The 20,988-nt window shown below is 52.7% G+C and overlaps 1 protein-coding gene across 6 annotated transcripts in view; it reads left to right on the top strand.

Moving 5' to 3' along the window:
• The window catches only part of LOC119269541 (pentatricopeptide repeat-containing protein At1g09820-like), a 22,320-nt gene extending 6,292 nt beyond the window's left edge, over positions 1-16,028 (top strand). For 2 of the 6 annotated variants that reach the window (XM_037551437.1, XM_037551419.1), the window contains one exon: positions 15,633-16,028. The gene's annotated coding sequence lies outside the window, so the exon portion shown is untranslated. The other 4 variants (XM_037551412.1, XM_037551431.1, XM_037551466.1 and 1 more) reach the window with 4 other exon arrangements.
• The last annotated feature ends 4,960 nt before the right edge of the window (positions 16,029-20,988 follow it).

Below are 20,988 nucleotides of genomic sequence, written 5' to 3'. Positions count from 1 at the left end.
ACACCCCCGCATCGCCGCCCCGCCCGTGGCGGCCGCAGCGCCCCCCCAGCCTTCGCCGCCCCCGGCCGTCGACCCGGTGCGCGTCATCATACCGCGCTCTGTGGAGATGGAGGAGGCCGAACTGGTGCTGCGCCGTGGGATGGTCGTCTCCATCACCGGAGATAGACCCGCGGTCGCCGCCAGCGACGTCGAGAGCGTCATGTACGCATCCTTCGACCTCCTCCCCAGCGACTTCACCATCCACGCGCATCGCCCCGAGGATTTCCTCCTCATCTTCGCGACCAGAGAGCTCATGGACCGCCTCGCCGGCGACCACTTCATCAACGGCCCCGGGTTCACCCTTGCGCTCCGCCCATGGAACAAGCTTGCTCATGCGCAGCTCGGTTCCCTGGACTGCAGTGTTGAGCTCGAGCTCCGCGGCATTCCGGCGCACGCATGGCACCTGTCCACCGCCGAGCATATCCTCGGCACCAGCTGCTGGATTGAGCGCCTCCACCCGAGCACGCGCTCTCGTGCCGACCTCGCCACCTTCCGCCTCACCGCGCGCACGCGCGACCTTGCGAGCATCCGCCAAGCGGCCGTCCTGGAGATCGTCGAGCCCGTCCCGTCCCGCAACCACGCCCGCGACCGCACCCTCTCGCCAGCCATGCGCACCCTCATCTACCCGGTCTCCATCATGCTCACCTCGGCCACACCCCGCCGGCCGGCGCAGCCCCCCGCCCGCAACGGCCCCGGCCCAAGCGACGACGACGCACCGGACGGCAATGATGGAAACGTCGGTCGTGAGCACGCTGCAGGACGCCACCGCGGCCGCCGCCGCGGGCGCAAGCGCCGGCGCTCCCCCAACACCCCTGACGGTCGTGCGGACGGCATGGCTGTCGACTCCGCGACTTGTCGCGTGTCCAGCCGCCGTGGCCGCGCCGATGGGGTCGTCGTCGACGCCGGGTGGTGCCAACCTCGCAGACGTACGGCCGTTGCCAGGCGCACACGCACGATGGACCCCTGGCCTGCTGCTGGGGGGCCCTCGGGCTCTCGTCGCTTTTCCAAAAGGGGAAAGAGTCGGGGAAAGGAAAGGCTGGCTGCCTGCGACAGGGATGGACCCCCCGCGCCACCATCGTCCTCCCGCCCCGAAACTCGCATCCCACCACCCACCAGCTCGACAGCTGGGCGACGGCTATTGGCTCGGCCTTCCCCCAACCCAGCCCCTGCCAGCCCGCCCGCGTCGCCTCTGCCTCTTGGGGCGGGCCACACGATGACGGCGCCGGATGAGGCTTGCCATGACATGCATAGGGATCAGGATAGCCCTGTGGATGGCCAATCACTGGCCAGCATGGTGCCAGACTCCTAGCCTTCGACGCCTGCCGCTGATCCGCTGTCGGGGCAAAGCAGCGCTCTGCCGCTGTCCCCCCCTGGCGCTGCTGCGCCCAATGCTGACCGGTCCACGGACCGAACCCCCGCCCTGGCGGCCCATGCACCGACAGCTGGACCGGTGCTGGAGCAATGGGAGGATCCCGTGGAGGCCCCACCACGCATGGACAAGCCAGCCACGACCCGGCCCGCTGCCGAGACGGCACACCCGTCCGAGGCCCAGCATGAGGCCCATCATGGCGCTGTGCCGACGGAGGCCCTCCCTGGGGACGCGCAGGCGGCGACCCAACATGGAGGCATGCACATGACTCATTCGGCTGCGACCAACGTCACGTCGCCGTGCCCTCCCGCACGCTTCGCTTCCCCACCAATCACCCTTCGCCGATCCCGCCCACGCGCGACGGCGCCCGCCTCCTGGACTCTGGGAGATTTCCTCGCCGCCGCCACTAAGCAGATCGATGCGGCCCTCCCACCCCCGGCAGACGGCCACGACGCGTGCCTCCCAACTTCACCCCACGGCGCGGACGCTCGGCCGCCTCCACGCCTTGCAAATCTGCAGCCCCCCCAACGGCCGAACGGCGCTCGCAGATCCACATCCTGCGCACCCTGGGCATCGTCGGGGTCGACCAGAGGATCACCTCGGTTGAGATGAAGGCGTATGAAGGCCTCTTCGCCACGCCCATCACTCTGCCCATCCTCTCGGCCATTGCCGCGCTGGTTGATCGCGAGCTACCAGCGGATCCCACGATCGCGCCGATCACCACGGTGGTCGCCGGCAGCCCGATTGAGGCATGACCGCGCCCCCGCGCCCCTCCGTCGACCTCTTCTCCATGGATCATGAGCCCAAGATTCTGATCTGGAATGTGCGCGGCCTCAACGCGCGCGCTCGCCGTACTGCCGTTCGTTCTCTCGTTGTAACCGCTAACGCGTCTATCGTTTGCCTCCAAGAAACAAAGATGGGTTTGGTTTGCTCGTCGACTGTCCTCGAAGCACTTGGCTCGGAATTCGACGACTATGTTTACCTCCCCGCGGATGGCACCCGTGGCGGCATCTTGCTTGCCTGGAAAAGCAGGGAGGTAGCCATCTCGGACCCTGAGTTCACGTCACACACACTGACGGCCAAGGTATCCGCCCCCTCCGGCGCACGCACACCGTGGTGGATTACCGTGGTTTATGGGCCGCAGCTAGACGCCGACAAGATCGCCTTCTTACAGGAGCTTCGCGACGTCCGGGCGGCTTGCAACGGCCCCTGGATGCTTTGTGGCGACTTCAACCTCATTTACCGTGACGAAGACAAGAGCAATGGCAATCTCAACCGCCGCATGATGGGTCGCTTCCGGCGTGCGATCAACGACCTTGTCCTCAAAGAGGTCTACCTCAATGGCCGGCGCTACACGTGGTCCAACGAGCAGTCACCCCCCACCCTGGTGCACCTCGACCGCGTCCTCTGTACCCCCGACTGGGAGGAACTGCATGGGGAGTGCCATCTCCGATGCCTTGCCTCCGTTGTTTCCGATCACAGCCCATTGCTGCTTGATTGCAAACCGGTGCCGCCAGGTCATCGCCGTTTCCACTTTGAGGAATTCTGGACACGTTTGGATGGATTCCACGACACTGTGGCGGACGCCTGGCACTCCACCCATTGCAGCGACCCCTTCCGGCGACTCATGCAACGCATGCAAATCACTGCGCGCAAGCTCACTAGCTGGAGCATGCGAACTGTGGGCAACGTTCGCCTCAAGCTCGCTATCTCCAGAGAGCTCCTTCTCAGGCTGGACACGACGCAGGAGAGCCGGCCCCTGTCCCCGCACGAAGACTGGCTCCGACGGCAGATCAAGGCCTCCTACCTCGGCCTCGCCTCTCTCGAGCGCACCATCGCCCGACAGTGCGCCCGCATCGCAACTCTAAAGGACGGCGACGCTAACACATCATTCTTTCACCGGCAATGCACGTATCGCCGGCAGAAGAATCGGATTCATTGCCTCACCGTGGACGGCGCCCCAATCTCCGCCCCCGCGACATGGCGGCCGTGGCCTACGCGCACTTTGACGCCCTGCTCGGCCACGAGACGCCCCGCGACTGCAGCCTCGACCTCTCCGAGCTGATCACGCCCACCAACCTCGACGACCTCGACGCCCCCTTTGACGCCGAGGAAATTTGGAACGCTGTGAAGCGACTCCCCGCTCGCAAGGCTCCGGCCCCGGACGGCTTCACCGCAGAGTTCCTGCGTGCGTGCTGGCCCATTGTTCGACAAGACTTCGTCGACATTTTCCAGCAACTGTACGAGCTGCGCGGTCGAGGTTTCTGCTCCCTCAACCAGGCCCTGCTCACCCTGCTACCGAAGCGCGCGGACGCACGCGGTCTCGGCGACTTTAGGCCTATAAGCCTAATTCACCTCGTCGCCAAGATCTTCGCCAAGGTCCTCTCGCTCCGGCTCGCGCCGAAGCTCTGCAACCTCGTCAGCACTTGCCAGAATGCCTTCATCCCTAGGCGCAGCTTGCACGACAACTTCATCCTCGTGCGCCAGTCTGCACGCCTCCTGCACCAGCTCGGGGCCCCTCGCGCCCTTCTGAAACTGGACCTCGCTTGTGCCTTCGACACCATCAGCTGGCCGTTCCTATTCGAGGTCCTCCGGCAGTACGGCTTCGGCTATCGCTTCCTGGAATGGCTCGCCATCTTGCTCTCCTCGGCCAGCACGAAGGTGCTCATCAACGGAGACCCCGGCCCCACCATTTGGCACCGGTGTGGCCTTCGCCAGGGCGACCCAGTGTCCCCGCAGCTGTTCGTCCTCGCCGTCGACATGCTCGGTCGCCTTCTACGCCGTGCCACGGAGCTGGGCGTCCTGCAGCGATTACACCCCCGGCGCCCGATCCCCTCGGTCTCCCTCTACGCCGATGACGTGATCCTTTTCTGCCACCCCACCGTTGCCGACATCACCGCCGTCAAGAGCATCCTGCTGCTCTTCGGCCGAGCCTCAGGCCTCCTCGTCAACTACAACAAAAGCTCGGCCACCTTGATCCGATGCACCGCTGATGATGTCACGGCTGCTGTCAACCTGTTGGGCTGCCCCCTCGCCGAGCTCCCGATCACGTACCTGGGCATCCCTCTGACTCTGCATCGCCCGACGGCCGCACAGCTGCAGCCCGTCGTCGACAAAACGGCCGGCATGCTCCCCACCTGGAAGGCGCATCTCATGAACAAAGCCGGCCGCCTTGCGTACGTCAAAGCCATCCTCAGCGCAATACCGATCCACCAGCTCCTCGCCCTCGCGCCACCCAAGAAGACCATCCGCGCACTCGAGAAAATTCAGCGCGGCTTCCTGTGGGCTGGGCGCGCGGAGGCAAACGGAGGCCACTGCCATGTCAACTGGCATCGCGTCGCTAGGCCGCTCTCGCTCGGTGGCCTCGGCGTGCGCGACCTCGGACGGACCAGCCTTGCGCTCCGCACCCGCTGGTTGTGGTTCAGCCGCACGGACAACACCAGAGCATGGGCAGGCCTCGACCTGCAGTTCACCGCTGAGGAGTGCTCATTCTTCTTCGCCTCTACCACCATGCAAATCGGGAACGGCACGGAGGCCCTCTTCTGGGAAGATCGCTGGATCGACGGTCGCTCCGTCTGTGAGATCGTGCCACTCCTCTACGCCTGCACCCCCAAGCGCCGCCGCAAGCTCCGGACCGTCGCCGATGGCCTCCAGGCCAACAAGTGGGCACGGGACATTCACGGCACGATCGGCATACACGAGATCGGGCAGTACCTACAGCTCTGGCAAACTATCAGCGCCACGACACTCTCCGCCGAGCCAGATCGCCTCGTCTGGAAGTGGAGCACAAGCGGCGTCTACTCCGCCAAATCAGCCTACCTCGCCACTTTCAATGGCTCCTTGAGCTGCGATGCATGGAAGCTCACCTGGAAGAATTGGGCGCCGCCGCGCGTCCGCTTCTTCCATTGGCTCGCCCGCCTGGACCGATGCTGGACTGCCGACCGCCTCGCCCGCCGAGGCCTGCAGCACCCCGCACGCTGCCTCCTTTGTGATCAGGCCCCGAGACCATGCACCACCTCACCCTCGCCTGCCCCTTCACCAGACAGATTTGGCATGAGGTTCTGCACTGGCTCAGGCTCCCCTGCGCCCCGCCCGACAGAGAGCTCTCTCTCAACGACTGGTGGCGCACGGCGCGACATGCCACCCCAACACTCATGCGCAAGGGCCTCGCCTCCGCGACCCTCCTCGTCCCATGGATGATATGGAAGCACCGCAACGACTGCGTCTTCAACAGAGGCCAGCCCTCGACGACCGACCTGCTCACGAAGATCAAAGACGAGGCCACCCTCTGGGCCAGAGCCGGCGCCCTCGGGCTTCGTGCCATCTTGCCCCAAACCTGGGACGTGCACTAACATGCCCTCAGCCTTGTAATTCCCTCCTAGGAGGATTGTAACCGAAACCCTCTTTCCAAAGCAATGAAATGCAAGCTCTTCTTGCGTTTTCTCGAAAAAAAAAGCTTGAAGAATTCACAGATGTGCTGGGCGGTGACGATGGTAGGAGGTTTGATTTCGAAGATCCACGCATTGTAAGTGCTTCCCTCACTTCCCAATTTTTCTTGTGAACGCCTCGTATATAAGTGGAGCGATATCCATAGGCTTTTGCCCAAGGAGTTAAAGGGAGCTCCAGAACGGCGTTCTCGCTCCGTTGCCAATGGTGATGATGGAAGCATAGAAAAAGTTGCACAGATTGCTCATCCCCACCCACAACTTGAATGGCTTCTTTCACTCATACCATGGCCATCGGAGCCTAAGAGCGCGCAAATTTGTTGGTGTTGAGCACTCCTAGACCTCCATATTCAAGAGGCCGGCAAACCACCTCCCAATAGACCTTGCATTTAGCGCCGGTTGTTTAGTCTGAAGTGGACCAAATAAATGCTTGCTTGAGAATGTTGACGTCATGGAGTATACTTGGCGGCAGCACAGTTGGGGTGATGAAGGAGATTGCTTGGGAAGTGATCTCGGACTTGACGAGAGCCGTGCGCCCAATGAAGGTTATGTTTTGACCCTCCCAAGTGACGAGCTTGCTCGCAACCTTGTGTACAAGATATTGAAGGCCCACTTTTTTGAGTTGCCAAATGCAGAGTGGAAGCCCCATACATCGCATGGGGAAGGAAGCTCTAGTTGTCGGTAAGCTTTGCAAGATGAAATCAAGGTTGATATGGCTGCATTGAATGGGCACTACTGAGCTCTTATGAAAGTTAGTGCATAGGCCCGTAATCTCCCCAAATCCTCTCAGAATGGATGCACGACTATCAATGTCACCCTCGATAGGGGCCATAAAGATTGCCACATCATCCACATATAGCAGTGTTCTCACCATGGTGCCTTTCCCTCGGATCTTGTGTAGTATACCCTTCTTAGTTGTCAGTTCGAGCATTTGCTGCAGGGGTAGGGGGTCCCCTTGACGATGGCCACGACCATTCTTGATGGAAGGTCCGGTCACACCATTGAGAAGGATCCGCGAAGATTTTGTGCCGAGAAGAGCGGTAACCTAATCGCAAAATTTTCTTGGGAACCCACACTTTTGGAGAAGATTTAAGATGTACTCCCATTTAATAGAGTCAAAAGGCTTGCAGATATCGAGCTTGAAGAGGAGCGAGGGGGTCTTCCTCTTATGCAACCACCGAGCAAAGGTTTCCGCACTTACATGAAGTTGTCGTGTATAATCCTTTCGATGAAAGCACTTGGAGCATTCGAGACAAGTGCGTTCATATGCGGGTCTAACTGGAGAGAGAGCACCTTTGCAATAATTTTTGCAATCGTGTGAATGAGGCTAATCGGCCTATAGTCTGACTGTCTGAGACCCCTTCTGCACCCTCCTTGGGCAAAAGCACAACATTGCGGAGTTAAGCTAATGAAGATTTTTCACATGCAAGGAATCAAAGTCTTGGAGTCTTCATGATAACAACCTTTATGGCTCCCACACACTTCTTAAAGAATACACCCGTGAAACCATCAGGCCAGGGTGCCTGGTCACTAGGCATATCATCAATGGCATCTTTCACCTCCTCAGAAATTTGTCTATCAAGCCCATCCAAGTCCGGAACCTCCAAATTTAGCTCACCCCAATTAAAGTCTTTGGAGCTATAACATCCTTTCCCAATGACATTGGTGAAGTGGTGAAGGATAGTTTTCTCTTTTGTTTCATGCTTGGTCACCCATCCTTGGCCATGTTTGAGCCTACGAATGTGGTTCTTCCTCCTTGCATTGATGCGATGGTGATATTTTGTAGTGTTTGCATCCCCTTCTCTCAAGTTGGTAATCCTTGCACATTGCTTTTTTCCTCAATCTCTCAAGCACCGCCAAACTTATGACCCGTCTCTTTAGTCTAGCACGAAGGTCATGCTCGTCAATAGATAATTGTTGCATCTCCTGGGCGGTATCAAACCTAAGGATCACCAAAAGGGTGGCATGGAGGTGAACCTTAGCTTTGGAGAAGAGCCCTCTTCTCCACTCATTGAGACGAAGGACCGCTTTCTTGAGCTTGTGGAATAGAACTTGGTAAGACTTGGTGTGGTCCAAATGTTCATTCCAAGCCTTGTGAACCACCTCGTGGAACACAGGCATGGAGGTTAAAACATTCTCGAACTTGAAGCACCTAGATCTTTTTTTTAGATGAACAGGGAGGTTTCCCTCCCCGGTTCCATTACTCAGCATGAAACCAAAACGCGATCAGTTATACAGCAGCTCACTTAGGGAGCAGTTCAGCCTAAACGGCACTAAGAGATAAAAAAGGGAAACCAGGGAAACAGAACTTTGAAAAGATCAGGTGGCACGCAGGCCCGAAATTAGAGTAACACAAATCAGACTGAAATCTCCAGGTTTGTGTCCGCTTCCATCTCCGCAGCCCTTCTGAGCTTGAATGGTGGCGCTGAGGCTGCTTGAGGAGACCAGCAGACAAGCGTCGAGACTGGGCTACTCAGCAAGTTTTTGCTCTTCAGGGCACTCTTCTTTGGAGAATGGAAACGCCAATCATCGTCAGAGATCTTCAGCCTGCCCCACTGATTCACAACCCCATCCTTCGTACAACCTCCCAGCATCAGCCACTCGCTATTCTCAGCGGCTGGCGCAAGAAGGCTGTAAGCGCTGTCAGGAAAATCTCCAGACGAGCTTTGCCATTTTTTGGTGCCAAGACCGCCCAGAACTTGAGGGTTCTGAGGATCAGCCTCCAAACCTGCAAGATCGATGTCCAAACGGTGTTGTTAAAGATAATAGAGTTCCTATACTTCCACAAACACCAGAGGACAGCCGATGAAACTATATTTAGAGCAGAGTTCTTTCTATTAGATACCCAAAATCTGGCTACAGATTCATAGCCTATTCCCATCCGGACCTGAAAGTGGTCAGCCACAAACGACCAAATGTTTTTTGCTACGATACGTTCAAAAAACAAGTGAGTGTTAGTTTCCTGTTCAGAGCAAAAGACGCAATCCAGAGGTTTAATGATGTGCCTTTTCCTCAGGTTGTCTCTTGTCATCAACTTGTTATACGAGAAAAGCCATAAGAAAACGTGGATCTTCGGGGGCACATAAAGTTTCCACACCGCAGGGATGAAAACTGGTTGTACCCCACGAAAATTGATCACCTGATACAGAGAGCTTGATGAGTAAACACCTTTGCTTTCAAGCTGCCATATCAGTGAATCAATGTCCTCACAGAGAGCAATGCTTCTGGCGCACTCGACCAGGTGGTGCCATTGCTCCATGAGTTTATCATCGAAGTTCCTTCTGAAAGTCAGCTTGAGAGTATCCCCATCCCAGACCTCTTTAATAGTTCTGGTTTGCTCATTACAGACTAAGTATATAGGCCAAAATTGGGTAGCTAGAGGGGAGGTCCCAAACCAGGTATCTTCCCAGAATCTAATCCTCTCACCATTACCTACCTTCCATCTAAATCCAAACTTCAGGTTTTGGATGATGGATTGGAATCCTTTCCAAAACCTAGAAGAGTTTGGAGTAGGGTTAACAGCAAAAAGATTAGGCTTCCCAGACAAATATTTTTGTTCTATGATGGATTTCCAAGGTTTCTCCCCTTCCTCATAGAATCTTTTGACCCGAGATCCTAAAAGGCAAGTGTTAACCTCCTAGATCTTTTAGGCCCTTTGACATCGGCAAGCAAGAAGGGACAATGATCGGTAAGCGAGTAAGATAGGGATGTGTTGAGCATTGTGTCCCACTCGGCATTACAAAAAAAAAAGAAAAAAGAATTGAGCTTGCACAACGTTGGATTTTTCCTCTCATTGCTCCAGGGCATGCAAAGGGGTACGGTCCACCTCACTGCCTGGGAGATTTGGGCTGAGCTGAACAATCGAGTCTTACAGGAGGTAGTTGGCACCAGTAGGCGACGTTGTTGCTTCAATCCGGCGTGCGATGAAGCACTGGCGGCTCGCCGGAGCAACCCCCGTTCGGGGAAAGGAACGTGAGATATAGCACGCTAATCGCTGCTGGCCTCTGTCCGGCCGCTGTTTCTTCTTTTGCTTTTTTCTGTCTTTCCTTGATCGTCTTGTGAATGATCGCAATAGGGTTTAGGGTTTGTCTTTCTTGGATCGTCTTTCTTTAGTAGTGACCGCACGTTGCATTAAACATGGAGATTACAAGGTGTACAAACGTGAAACCATACAAGATGATGAATGATCGCCCTGTACAGTTTGTTCTGCCCCCTGCTTATAATACTAGCTCTGTAACTTAATATAAGATTTTTGGACACTATAACAGTGTCTAAAAAGGTCTTATATTTTGATACGGAGGGAGTACATGAAAATGCAACGATTGTTGGGTCTTTAAAAAAAGCAGTCATTTAAGCACACAATGTAACTTTCTAACGCTTCTAGCCCCATTTTCATGTGAAGAGTATCAGTCAAAATTAATGGAGTAAAGCAATTTCCCCTGTTCCATTGCATGAAACCAGAGTTTAACGCTAGTAGTTTTCTAAGACATGTTCAATGCAGGGGCGCCTATTTGAGCGCTTGCGTTAAAAGAAAAAATAAATAAAGATGAAGCAGCATAAGCGTCTCGATTTTCAACGCAGAAGAGTTCGAGCACCTGCCTTTTTTCTTCTTCTTCCGGATGAGCATGCGAAGCGCCCGTTTCTCCAATGCATCCACTGAAGCTTCGACGCCAAAAAGGATAACCCGACGGAACACTGAACCAGCTAGCTACCTCACTCTCAGCTGTCTCCTCTCGAACTCTCCACACCCTTCTGCATCCCACGTTAGATCCAGCGAGCCACGGCAAATGGCGGCGTGCGGACCGAGGAGGCAACAACCTGCGTCCTCATCATGGGAACGAGAGGCCGATCGGCACGTTAGATCCAGCAAGACACGGCGAATGGCGACGTGCGGACGGAGGAGCCAACAACGTGCGTCCTCATCATGGGGACGAGAGGCTGGTCCGGCGGCGAGGCTAATGGGCGGGAAGAGAGTGGTACGCAAGCGGAGGCGGCACAAACCCTCATCAATGAGGCCGGAGGAGTTGGCGGCAAGGTTGACGAATAGGAAGATGGCGGCGCGCGATCGGAGGAGGCAGCAGCCGTGCCTTCCCGCGGGCGGACGAGGCCGGAGGAACTCGCAGCGAGGCTGGAGGACAGGAGGAAGGAGAGGCAACGGCGCGCAAGCACGAGGCTTACAAGATGGACAAGCTCGCCGATATCATTATCAAGTACAGCGTCTAGGTAGTCTTCCTGCCCGTCGCCCTAATAATCCCTGGTGAATTAGTTGTGCATTTTTGTGCCTTTTCTTGTGGAATTGATACAACAATAGTTCTATGAAGGAAAATTATGGTATCGCAGAAGAACAAGAGATTGTGGTCTAAAGTTTTGACATGTTCCAAAATGACTGGTCTTTAATTTTAGATAGTGAAATTTGGGACTATGTTAAACAAGATAATTAATCAAAAATATCCCTCTTACAGTTTATGACATCGTTAGGAAAAATAGAACCTCTGTTTTATTAGAACAAAACTAAACTTTGACGCACTGGTGCTATAGTACTTTACTGTACATCTTTCACTAGGGACAATTTCGTACAGACATCCACAAGTTAAGAAATTCGAATGGTCGATTCATTTATAACTTATACATTTGAAGAGATTTGAAATCAAGTCTTGGTTAGATTATCCGGTAGCTGCAAAGGCATCGTTGACCCTGCGCCACATGCCATCGAATAATAGAATTTCAAAGTTCTTACCCCAACGACATTTGATTTGGATAGGTTGTCTTCTGCGATTATCGGTATATTTGCGTTAAATTCTTCAGTGACTTGAAACCAGTAATCCTGGGCACCGTTTTCATTGCCAACGACAAAATCAGTGGGAACACTTAACCAAGCATTTACCTGCTCAATTCATAAAATATTGTTAGGCCAACCTTCTCATGATATAGTAACTATTGATAATTGAACAAATGATTTACCAGCATCAATTATCCTCTTCGCTCATTGTAAGTGCATGTCTCCGATGTTGGCACTGCCTACATCCATTTGCTGGAACTAAATTGGGCTACTACATGTAGGGTGAAGTATGTGCAATGAGTAGAGTATTTATAGGTTCAAGTAAATGTTGAATTATTAAGTATTATTAATGCATGAATAATTGAGTGGTCATTGTTGCTTTGACTGGTAGAGAACTTGTATTCTTGAATAAAAAATCTCAAATTATATGATACATTGGTATTCTAGTACCGATGTATGTAACAAAGTAAACAATTTTTCCTACACAATAAAGTAAATGGAAAAGGTAAAAGTGACATATTAAAAAATCAAAACAATATGCTAAAATGATTTATGATTGTTTTAGTTTCCTCCAAATAGTTGGTCACTAAAAAAAATTAGTGTCCGTTGGTGTTCACTCTTTTGATATTCATCCATATGAGAGGTATCAACCATTATGGTTCCTTATAGGTACTAGACATTTTGATCTTCTGTCTTGTCTTGCCAATCTCAAGCTTCTCTTTGGAGAGTCGAAGCTGCACCTCTGCCATTATTTCTTGCGACGATGCTCGTGATGCTTGTATGTCATGGTATAATTGAAGATCATCATGTGTAAGTGTTACAAAATAGTCGTCACCTTTGACTTTTTCTTTCTTTTTTCCTTTCGCCAGTTTGGTTCCATCGGGCGAGTTTCTTTTTCCATCTGAGTTTGTATATTAGCATTACCTTTGCCTTTTTCGTCATCGGAGTGTCTATTCCACTTTTGGTGGACTCAACCTTCTCCCACTAGTACAATAGTGTAAAGTTTTGTCCTATCTCCTTGTACATGGCTAAGGCTTTCTGGACAAGCTGCAAGTCACATTGAACTCTCGCATAGACATCTTTTAGCCTGCAATAAACTCCATAAAAAGCAACAATTTTCCTATTAGTTTTACCCAAATGGTCCTTGCAGTATTTGTTGTTTCTCCTTTGGTGGATGAATTGTTTTTGTTGTAGTCATCCGTTACATTCTTCTAGCACATCTCTCCCTTTGCGCTATTTCCATCAATGGAGTCTATGGAGTTATTCAACCAAGCACTTATCTACAATATAAAGAAACTGAACTTCTTAAATATGGAAATAATTGAGTTATTCTACCAAGCGTTAATGTGCGTGAAAATTGATTATATTTCTACAAGTTTGTTAAAAACATATGTGTACAAGTTACTGGAAGGAGAGAAGTTACATGTCTACTATTACCTGAATGAAAATAAAACAAAATGTTCTAAATATTGAATTGATGGAATTACTTAATCAAGTGCCAATGAGTGATAGCATTCATTGTATTTCTACTTGTTCCTAAAATAATAATGTGGAATAGATGGATTTTTTCTAATGAAGCTCTGATATTAATAAAATTTTATTACCAATGGCTTTGTGATAAACAAAAATTTATTTCCACATGTTTAAAAAACTATAACAATAAAAGTACTTGATGGCTACTCACCAGTCTAATGTTGTTCTTCCCGGTCGCAGCTAGAGGTTAGTATCGGCTATCTTCTTCATTGTGGTCGTCGTCTTGGCCATTGGTAGCATTGTGTTGCATACTTGGAGAATAACCATAGTCGGAATATCCACTAGAATCAAATTGTTTGGACATATGTGGTTACGAAGACAAATTTATTGGATAATTAGGAGGTGGATACATCTCTGGATTTTCATACTGGGAGTTAGCGGAAGCGAACCAGTCGTTCTGGAAGGGATTCATTGGAAAAGGTGATGTGTATAAACAATAACTTGTGTGGATATGAGTAGAATTGTGTTGTGTATGAGTAGACAATTTTGGAACGTGCATACCACCGGAACTAGTTGAGTAGAGCTGGTCTAGTTCACAACACAATCCTCTCATATCTCACACAAATTTTTGTTCATACACATCACAGTTTTCAATGAATCCCTTCCAGAACGACTGGTTCGCTTTTGCTAGCTCCCAATATGAAAATCCATAGATGTATCCACCTCCTAATTATCCAATAAATTTGTCTTCCCAATCATATATGTCCCAACAATTTGATTCTAGTGGATATTGCGACTATGGTTCTGCTCCGAGTATGCAACACAATGGTACCAATGACCAAGATGACGACGACAATGAAGAAGATAGCCGAGGTCAGTGTCTAGCATCGATCGAGGAGGACAACACTAAACCGGTGAGTAGATATCAAGTATTTTTATTGCTATAGTTTTTTAAACATGTGGGAATAAATTTTTATTTATCATAAAGCCATTGGTAATAAAATCTTATTAATATTAGTGCTTCATTAGAAAAATTCATCTATTTCACTTTTTAATTTTAGGAACAAATAGAAATACAATGAATGTTATCGCTCATTGGCACTTGATTAAAGTAATTACATCACTTCAATATTTAGAACATTTTTTTTTCATTCAAGTAATTAGTATACACATAATTTTTTCCTTCCAGTAACTTGTACATAGATATATTTTTAACGAACTTGTAGAAATATAATAAATTTCACGCACATTAACACTTGGTAGAATAACTCCATTGTTTCCATATTTAAGAAGTTCAATATTCTTATTCAAGAAACATTTAGGAATATAATTTTTTTTATTGCAGATAAGTGCTTGGTTGAATAACTCCATAGACTCCATTGATGGAAATAACAAAAAAGAGAGGTGTACTGGAAGAATGTAACAGATGACTACAATAAAAACAGTCTGTCCATCTGGAGGATAAACAGCAAAAAGTGCAAGGACCATTGGGGTAAAACTAATAGGAAAGTTGTTGCTTTTCATGGAGTTTATAGTAGGCTAAAAGATGCCCATCCGAGTTGGCAATGTGACTTGCAGCTTGTCCAGAAAACCCTATCCAGGTACAAGAAGATAGGATAAAACTTTACACTATTGTACTGGTGGGAGAAGGTTAGAGTCCACTAGAAGTGGAGTAGACACTCCGAGGAGGCAAAAGGCAAAGGTAATGCTAACATACAAACTTGGATGGAAAAAGAAACTCGCCCGGATGAAACCAAACTGAAGGAAAAAAAGAAATGAAAATTCGAAGATGACAACTCTTTTGTAACAATTACACATGATGATGTTCAATTATACCATGACACAGAAGCATTACGAGCATAGACGCAAGAAAAAATGGCAGAGGTGCAACTTCGACTCTGCAAAGAGAAGCTTGAGATTGGCAAGACAAGAGAGAGAATCAAAATGTCTAGTACCTACAAGGAACCTGTAATGGCCGAAACCTCTCATATGGATGAATATCAAAAGAGTGAACACCAATGGGCACTAAATTTTTTTAGTGGCCAACTATTTGGAGGAAACTAAAACAATCATAAACCATTCTAGAATATTATTTTCATTTTTAATATATCGCTTTAGTTACCTTTTCTATTTACTTTATTATATAGAAAAAATTCTTTACTTTGTTACATACATCGGTACTAGAATACCAATGTATCATGTAATTTGAGATTTTTCTATCCAATAATACAAGTTCTCTACCAGTCAAAGCAGCAATGATCCCTCAATTATTCATGCATGGTAATAATTAACAATTCAACATTTACTTGAACCTATATATAAATACTCTACACATACTTCACCCCCACGATAGTAGCCTAATTTAGTACCAACAAATGGATATTGGCAATGCCAACATCGGAGACATACACTTACAAAGGAGCGAAGGGGATAATCTATGCCTGATAATCTCTGTGTTATATGTAACGCATACCTCCATGAAGATAGGACCCATCTGTTTTTCCAATGTAATTAATTTTAGCTACAGGGTTTGGAATTACCTTCAGATTGACAGGATCCATGGCTCTGATGTCCAGCAATGCATATATTAAGCAAGGTCAAGGTTTGGGCATCCTTTATTCTTCAAGTTTATGCTCATGGCAGCTTGGAACATTTGGATATTAAGGAATAGAAGAACTGTCAGGGGAGAGCGTGCTTCTTTTGCTACCTGGAAATGTAAATTTGTACATGATATTCATCTTCTAGCGCATAGGCCTAGAGATAGCATCAAACAACAGGTCTTAGCTTGGGTCAACACCCTCATGTAAATATAGGTAGGTATAATGTAGGTTCCTTCTAATTTCTGGACTTGAGACTGACTGTTCTGCTCATACAGTGGTTAACTCTTTTATTTCATTAATAAAGGGCTGTGGTCCTTGCTCCACAGTAAATATTCAAAAAAATGTACATTCTTAATATCATCACAATTAACATGAGTACAAACGGAATATAAGCTTAAAAAAAGGGCAACCTGGTGCATGTAGCTCTCGCTTGCACAGGGTCCAGGAAAGGGTCCGACCACTTTGGATCTATAGTACGTAGCTTTTTCCTACATTTCTGTAAGAGGCTGAGTACTGCTAAAAAAATCAGGCAAGGATGAAAATTATGATAGTAAAAACAGTTCTTCTGCTTACGAAATACTCCCTTCGTCCACGAATAAGTGTACATCCAGCTTTTGTTTTAAGTCAAACTTTTAAACTTGATCAATTTTATAGGAAAAAGTACCAGTATTTATTGTCGACGTTCTAGAAACGGGGGTCTCCAGACTTGCCTGCTTGCGGTTTGCGGCGTGGCTCAAAAGGGGCCCAGCGCGGCCCGTCTTCACCAACACAAACCCAAGACCCTCGCGAGGGGCCAAGCCTCGCGGGGCGGACGACGCAGAGCTTCCTCAGGCATGGCCTCGTCAGGCTGGCTCACGAGGAGGCGGAGAGATAAAGGCGGGGTACCTCACGAGGTGCCCATGACGCAAGCCATGACGACCAAGGGCGCCAGGCGGGTGACAGCCCGCGCAGTGTCCTCCTTTCCTCTTTGGTGCAAAGGGGGCAAGCGCAGCCACGGAGTACCGAGGCATCAGGCAAAGGTTGCCATTTCGGTGCAACAAGACCAAGACCATGAGGACTACGAGATGGAGGTTACCGTGGAGCCCAAGACGGCGTCATCACCAGAGCTTTGTGCAGGCGAAGACTACTTTTGTCAGGGTAGCTAGTACTAGCTGTCCTCTTTCAAATTAGCCCGCCATTGTTGGCTCCATTCCCGCTCGATATTTGGGAAGAGGACCAGGGCCTCTATAAATAGGACCAGCCACCCACAGAGCAAAGGGGGCTGAGGGGTTGGAAGGAAAGAGAGGGGTTTAGATCAGAAAGAGAGAGAGAAAGGTGACTGAGCTCCTCCCAGCAGTTCATCGCCCCAGTCAAGAACAGACCCTCGCGAGGCTATTCTTCCTTGTATTGTTCATCATCATCAGCCCAAGAGGCAATCCACCACACCACACACTGAAGTAGGGTATTACACCACAACGGTGGCCCGAACCAGTATAACCCCTGTGTCTCTTGTGTTGTTCCTTTCATAGTTTAGATCTTAGCAAGGCGGAGGGGTGCAGGTAGGTAGGAGGCGAAATCTCCGTGCGCACCCCAGTGTTCGAACCTCAAGGGTCTGCCGGAAACCGAAATCCGACATTTGGCGCGCTAGGTAGGGGTGCGCCGGGATTCGTCTTCCACCACCCATTCTCCTCCGACCATCACGCCCATGTCTGACGCTCGTCGGGCCCGCGCCGAGCGCCGGGCCGCACTCGCTTCCCGCGTCGCCCAGACAGCCCCTGTCGGCGGGCGTCCTCGCCGTTCCCCGTCACCTGCCGTCAACGCTGCCACCGGCCCGGCGAGGGACGAGCAGCAAGCATCGTCCCAGCATCCGTCCGTGCGGCAAGACGGCCGCACCGCGACTCCCTCGCTCACCCCAGCTGGTTCTTCGTCCCGCGCCCATGGAGGCTCGGGCTGCACTCATCGCGGCAAACGAGCTCCTGCGCTACCATCCCATCGACGACGTCTACGAAGAATGGCTCGACCGCGTCGCCGAGCTCGTCCGCGCCACAGGGGGCTCTCCTGCGCCGTCCGTTCCGCTGCACCCCGCCCCGCGCGGGCGATGAAGCTCCGGCGGCGCCCCGGCCGCCTCCTCCTCAGGAAGGCGCCATGGCTCCAAGGCGCGTGGCCCCTGGGCGGAACCCGCTCCGTCAGGTGCCAGCGCGGCAGGAGCAGAGCTATCAAGAAGTCCCTCGCCCGCAAGAAGCTGCCCGGGCGCTCCCTGCTCCAGCACGTCGCGACCATGCTCCTGCTCCCACGCGCCAAGTCCCCGCGCCGCTCCCAGCTGCAGCGCGTGGGGACATGCAAGACCAAGCTCCCCGTCATCCAAGCCTCCCGTGGCCACAGCAGGCTGCCGCGCCTTCACCGCCGAGCTTCGCAGCGTCGCGTGGCCCGGCAAGTTCAAGCCAGACTTGCCTCCTCGCTACGACGGCACGGCTGATCCCGCGGAGTTCCTCCAGCTCTACGAGCTGGGCATCGAAACTGCCAACGGAGACGAGAAGGTCATGGCGAACTGGTTCCCCATGGCGCTCAAGGACGGGGCCCGCACCTGGCTCCTGAACCTGGCTCCAGGCACAATCTCCTCCTGGGACGAGATGCGCACCCGCTTCATCGCCAACTTCCAAGGCACTCGCGACCGGCCACCCGCCGTGAGCGACATGCGCCGCATCAAGCAACAGCCTGGGGAGACCCTGCAGAAGTACATCCAGCGCTTCAACAACGCACGCCTCAAGATTTCCAAGGTGACTGAGGAGGCCATCATCTCGGCCTTCTCCGACGGCGTGCGCGACGTCAAGATGAAGAAGGAGCTGGCGATGCATGAAGACCTGTGCACTTCCCTGGAGCTGTTCAACCTGGCAACCAAGTGCGCCAGGGCCGAGGAAGGGAGTCTCTCCCTCCTCGAGTAGCCTGCCGCAGACCCAAAAGAGAAGAAGCCCAAGGCCAAGGATGTGAAGCGCAAGGGGGCTGCCGTGCTCGCGGCAGAACCAGACACCAAGCGGGGCAGAGATCAGCCCGAACCTTTCAAAGGCAGCCGGTACTGTGTGTACCACGACCTCCACACCCACAACACCAACGAATGTCAAGAGCTCCGAGCCGTGCGAGAAGGAAGGATCGGCCATCGCCCTGACCGCAGTGACCGGGGCTACGGTCGAGGAGGAGAAAGGAACGCAGGACGCTAGGAAGACCGTGGCCCGCGCCAAGGGTGGCACGATCAACCTCGCGAGGATCGCTGGCAAGACCCACCTCGTGAGGGAGGCTGGAGAGATCAGCCTCGCGAGGCAGACTGGAGGGATCAGCCTCGCGAGGATCGCCCGCAAGGCAACGCAGGCCTCCCACCGCTGCCGCCGCAACCAAGGAGAAACGAGGACCGCCACCAGGACGAGGGGGCTGGGGGCTTCCAGGAGCCGCGCGCGATCGCCTGCATCCTGGGCGGGGCACAAGCCCCAGCCTCTCAGCGCATCTTCAAGCAGTTCGCCCGCAAAGTGAACGCAGTCCTTCCCAGGCTCGAAGCCACGCGCCCTCTCAGGTGGTCGGCGTGCGCCATCACGTTCAGCTCAGCAGATTAGCTCAAGTGTGCGGCTACAACCGGAGTCCTCCCGATGCTTTGTTCCCCAATCATCAGCAACGTGGTGGTCACCAAGGCCCTCATCGATGGCGGGGCAGGGCTCAACGTCCTGTCCGTGGAAACATTCAACAACCTTCAAGTGCCCTACAGCCAGCTTCAGCCAACCAAGCCTTTCTCCGGTATCACCGACGGCTCCACGGTCCCGATTGGGCAGGTCCGCCTCCCTGTCACCTTCGGGGCATGCGACAACTACCGCACCGAGCTCATCGACTTCGACGTCGCTCACATTCGCCTGCCGTACAACGCCATCCTTGGGTACCCAGCGCTGGCCAAGTTCATGGCCGTAACTCACCACGGCTACAACGCACTCAAGATGCCAAGAAGCGGCGGAGTCATCACGGTGCCCTGTGAAGAGAAGGACGCGGTGTGTTTCCTGGAACGAGCCTTTCAGGCCGCGTCACTGGAAGACCCAGATTGTGGAAGCAGGAGGCCTCCCGAGACTGCCCCTAAAAAGAAGAAGACATCGTCCGGCCCGACCACTCAGGAGGCAGGCCCCTCTGGGCCCGCGCCTGCCCAGGGGAACCTCCTTCCATCGCATAGGAAAGCGCGCCCGGCGCCCTCCTCAGGCAGGGCTCGGGGGCTCTCCCCTGGAGGGCCACCGACCTAGCTAGGGTCACGAGGGAGGCGCTTGGGCACCACATGGAGGCGTGTTTTGAAGCACGTTTCCCTCAAGAAGGAGCAAGGCAAGGAGATCCAGACCCTCAGGAGTTCGTCAGTGAGGCCATTCAGGAGCTACAGGAGTCAAAAATCATGAAAGGCGGCCGCCGCCTACCAGCAGTGGCTCCCCATCCAGGCGAGGATGGTGGGCTGCGCGTCTGCATCGACATACCAAGGCTCAACCGAGTTGCCTCTCTGGAGCGCCTCTGGCCCTCGCGAGTGGGGCGCCGCGGAGGCCCACCCCACAGCTACGTTCGCATGCCTTACGGCTTGCCGAACGCGGCTGACACGTACCAGCGCCTCATGAGGGGCATCACGGAGGCACGAGAGGCCAGGCGTTCCGCAGCCCTGGCAGGGATGGAGATGGACCGCGAGGAGCCGCCAGCGCCTCCGGAGCCTCCCGAGGCCCCTGGGCCTGGGGGCTCGCGAGGATCGGCCCCCGCAGCCCACCGAGCCTGCTACACCAATGCTCCTTCGTCCTCAACATCATCAGGTGACATCTTTCGAGTTTTATTTCCAGCTGGGAGCGCCCCCCCAGGGCTGCATTATTCCCAGGCCCCGTGGGTCCGTCCCTGCGGCGTGTATTCCTTTTTTATTCCATGTTGTTAGCTTACCTTGTTGGGGGCGCCCCTCGGGCTGCATGACCCCCCAAGTCGCTCGGGCCTGACCCAGTGATGTCCGCATTCCCAGCATCTATTTGAATGAATCCACTCCTTCGCGGCTAATGTGTTTTACCTAGTTGCCTGCTCAGCTGACGCCAACTAACGGAGCTGCTCCCAAACGGCACGACGCTTGCGCATGGGTCCGTCCCTGCAACGCCGACAAACCTGGATGGCTGAGCTCTGGCCGCGGCAGCCCCGCATAGCGTCACCTCGTCAAGCCTTCAGTGCCTCACTACCCCTCGGAAGCAACCAACGGCGGACTGTCAATTGTCATGGCAACCCTTTGTTTTTTCTATGATGGACCTGCAGGACCTCCTAAAGGAG

The sequence above is a fragment of the Triticum dicoccoides genome, chromosome 1A, assembly GCF_002162155.2.
Source record: "Triticum dicoccoides isolate Atlit2015 ecotype Zavitan chromosome 1A, WEW_v2.0, whole genome shotgun sequence".
Lineage (NCBI taxonomy): Eukaryota > Viridiplantae > Streptophyta > Magnoliopsida > Poales > Poaceae > Triticum > Triticum dicoccoides.
The sequence above is the reverse complement of the archived record's forward strand: the minus strand, read 5'-3'. Positions and strand labels throughout refer to the sequence as shown.